This window comes from Phoenix dactylifera, chromosome 5 (genome assembly GCF_051530095.1).
Source record: "Phoenix dactylifera cultivar Ajwa chromosome 5, Ajwa_hap1_PhDact_Kaust_v1.1, whole genome shotgun sequence".
In the NCBI taxonomy this organism is placed as follows: domain Eukaryota; kingdom Viridiplantae; phylum Streptophyta; class Magnoliopsida; order Arecales; family Arecaceae; genus Phoenix; species Phoenix dactylifera.
The window spans coordinates 15,159,143-15,163,035 of record NC_143194.1 but is presented as its reverse complement, the minus strand read 5'-3'; the positions used below and the strand labels follow the sequence as shown (position 1 = coordinate 15,163,035).

Sequence of the window (3,893 nt, the reverse complement as noted above, 5' to 3'; positions counted from 1 at the left end):
TCATCCACGCGTCTCAGCAACCCATTTCAGCTTACCGTCCAGCGAGTCCACGATCACCGCCCAGCCGTCCGCCTCCGCCCAGTCATCCGGATTTCAACTCCATCAGCGCCTCCCAGCAGCCCGTGACCAGCTCCCGTGCACAATCCCAGCGGCCGTCCGGAAGAGATCACGCGCCTCCCAGCTTCCTCCTTCCGCGTGCGCCTCCTTCCAGCTCCGCATCAGTCCTCCCAAGCATCCGCCTCCTCCACAGCGGTTCACGATCATCTCCCGCACCTCCACAGCTCCCGCGAGCCCGCGATCACCGCCCGGCCGTCCGCCTCCGCCCGCAATCACCTCCACAGCTTCCTCCCGTCAATCCCGTGGCGACCTCCAACGTTCACGGATCTACCTCCCGAGATCCTGCACCCGCTTCCCCTCCACTCCATGCTCCGGCAATCTATAAGAAGGGGTGGAGGAAGAACAAGAGGGGTAGCTCTCATTCGGAAAAAAAAAACAGAGAGGAGCCGGGATGCTGCAGTAGTAAGAAAAAGAGAAAAAAAATAGAAAGAAACAGGGGATGCCCTGTTTCTGTTATTAAAAAAAAAAAAAAGAGTGAGAAAGAAAGAGGAAGATGGAGGGCTGATATCCTAGGTGATGGGTGAAGGGAGATCATTTGGTATACCAAATTCATGATGTAAATTCTAATCCTTTGCTTTATACGATTTATCTTTTGATTATGCCATGATTCTTATATGTTGAAAATTCTTTTATGATTTATGCTTATTGATACATGTCTTCCTCGATTATTTGATTCATCGTTGACGTTATAAGGCACGTTGAATGCTTAACAAAAGAATTCATGTTATCAAGAACATACTCCATAATTAAATTTTCTGCTTATAATTCTTAAAAAAAAAACAAAAGAATCATAGAATTTATCGCATGAATTTGATATTATCAAAGAAGATTCTGGATCCCTGCACCATCTTAATCTATCCTAACTTCGATTCTCTACTTATTGATTTATTTTCTATTTGCAAAACATCATCTTAATCCACAAGTTTATTGTATTAATTAAATCTGAAATTATACTAATAATCCATATTTCGTTCCCTGAGGAATCGACCTCGGACTCCCGAGTTATACTGCTTGTGCGATTCTCCTGCACTTGGGAGAGCAGTTTTTCAAAAGCACCAAGTTTTTGGCGCCGTTGCCGGGGAACGGCTGAGTTATTAGTATAATTTTAGATTTAATTTTTACCTTAGTAGTTAGTATTTTTCTTTTGAAAAAAAAAAAATTACTACTATTTTTAATTCCCTGCACATTTTGCATCAAACTCTGATATCATATAAATTAGCCGTCTGATTTGACTCAAATTTGGTCAGCTAGTGCAAGACACATTGTTAGATAATCTGAACGGTCTGATTAATGCGAAACCTTGCTCAAATTAGCCGTCTGATTTGACTCAAATTTTTAAGACCATCTGATTAATGCGAAACCTTGCTGCTTTCTACTTTAAATTTTCTGCATTTATTTTTTTTAGAATCAGAATTTTATCGTTATCATATCTCATTAACCCTTGTTGCTAATTGAAAATTTAAAAAAAAAAAACTTTAAGAAAAGATCAAGGGTGATTATTCAAAAATCAAAAAAAAAAGAGAAAAAAAACCTAAAATTTCAAATTTCAAATTTTAAATTTCAGAATTCAAATTTCAAACGTCAACTCATAAAATTTAAAAAAATATATATAATTAGTTTGCTTGATCACCTATTCAATGAAATTTAATGTCATGTCATAAAATATTTTAAAAAAAAATCTCTTGATTGTTGCATATAGTATAAGGCATCAGCATAAAATATTTTAAGGGCAGAACCCATTTAAAAAGATAAGGTCGGGATTTCATCACTCGTCCTTAGCCCAAAAATCACCCCAGTGCATAAATATCCTAAGCTTAACTAAAATCAACTGGACGTTGGCCCCTAAGGACATTCGAGCTCAATAGGACGAAGACCACCGAAAGTTGCTCCAATTTCGCTCTGTGGCTTAGTTGATGTCTAGGCAAGCTTTGTCCCTATAAGGGAGACAGTTCATCTGTTCGAGGCAAGTGGGTTTTAAGTGGGACCTTTGCGAACGCATCGTGACCCCTCCACTTACCTGGGAGCTTACCTGGTCAACTAGGTTCATTAGACCGGATTGGAGGCTTAGGTGCCCTCTTCAAACCAGTTAGGAGCTGTCTAGAAATTTAAGAAAAACATTAGAAATTGAGGTGTAATGTTTTGTTGCATGTTTGACTGTGAATAGGATTTTTATTTTAGGATGTCGTTTTAGGGTATCTTTAGTTGGTACTTATATTTATTTTTTTTATTTTTTTAAAAAAAAAGAAAGAAAAAAAAAGAGAGGGAATTATTTTGCATGCTAGAGTGGAATAGGGACGACACTGGTCGATTAAGTCGTACAACTTTAGATCATCCCTTAGGACATACCCCTGAAATTCCTTCTCAATATCTCACACCTTGTGAGATGGCTGATTTAAATGAAGATGCGGGGAGTCACCACAATCGAGAACGAGAACCCCATGTTATGACTCTAAGACAATACCTACAACCGGCTAGGACTAGTCAGCCTTCATGCATAATTTTTCCTGATAATGTAGGACATTTTGACATCAAACCCGGGGTAATTCAATTGCTGCCCAAGTTCCACGGATTAGAGTCCGAGAGTCCGTATCTTCATTTAAAGGATTTTGAAGAATTGAGCATTACATTTAGAGTGCCAAATGTCACCGAGGATGTCCTCAAGTTGACATTGTTTCCTTTCTCTCTAAAGGATAAGGCCAAAACATGGCTAAACTCTTTGCGACCTAGATCAATAAGAAATTGGCAAGATATGCAGAGAGAATTTTTAAAGAAGTTCTTCCCCACACAAAGGACCAACTTTTTGAAAAGACATATCAGCAATTTCCAACAAAAAGATAATGAAACATTTTATGAATGTTGGAAAAGATTTAAAGACCTTCTTCTCTCATGCCCTCATCACGGGTTCGAAACTTGGAGAACCATTAGCTTCTTTTATGAAGGTTTATCTCCACAGTTGAAACAGTTTGTAGAGACCATGTGCAATGGTAGATTCTTAGAAAAACAACCTGATGAGGCATGGGAGTATTTGGATTCCCTTGCTGAGACTGCCCAACTTTGGGATAACGGGGATAGAAACAACAAGTCTTTGCCTAAGCCTACTAGCTCTGTACAGGGAGGTCTTTACAACCTCAGAACTGAGGATGATCTTCATGCTAAAATGGCAGCCCTCACTAGGAAGGTAGAAGAAATTGAGCTTAGGAAGGTTGAGCCTGTCAAGACTATAGAGCTTAGAAACGAGTGTTGTGGTATCTGCGATATGTCGGGTCATACTACTACAGATTGTCCCACCATACCGGCATTCAAAGAAGTCTTGCACGATCAAGCAAATGCTATGAACTCCTACCAAAAGCCTTATAACGATCCATACTCGAATACCTATAACCCTGGTTGGAAGAATCATCCAAACTTTAGGTGGAGAAATGATTATCCTCAACAGTCACACCATTCAGCTCCTCCACCTGCACATCCTACTTATGCACCATCACCTTCTCAAAAGCCAAATATCGAGGATACCTTGCAATCCATACAAACTTTTCTACAAGGTCAAGCTAATATCAATGCTCAAAATACTCGAAATTTTGAAGACATAAGGAACCAATTGTCAATGTTGACTACCGTCCTAAGTACCCAAGAGAAGGGTAAGCTTCCAGCTCAACCCCAACCTAACCCACAAATGCACGGTAGTAATAATACGGCTCCTTCTAGTTCGCATACAGAGCATGCAAAGAGCATCATGACTTTGCGTAATGGGAAAGTCATTGATCAAACCGTCCAAT

At 39.8% G+C, this 3,893-nt stretch overlaps 1 non-coding gene across 1 annotated transcript; it reads right to left on the bottom strand.

Moving 5' to 3' along the window:
- Nucleotides 1-2,912: 2,912 nt before the first annotated feature.
- LOC148703411 (small nucleolar RNA R71) lies at nt 2,913-3,021 on the bottom strand. Its single transcript, XR_015987775.1, has one exon. It is a non-coding gene; the product is annotated as a small nucleolar RNA R71 (small nucleolar RNA).
- Between the last annotated feature and the right edge of the window lie 872 nt (nt 3,022-3,893).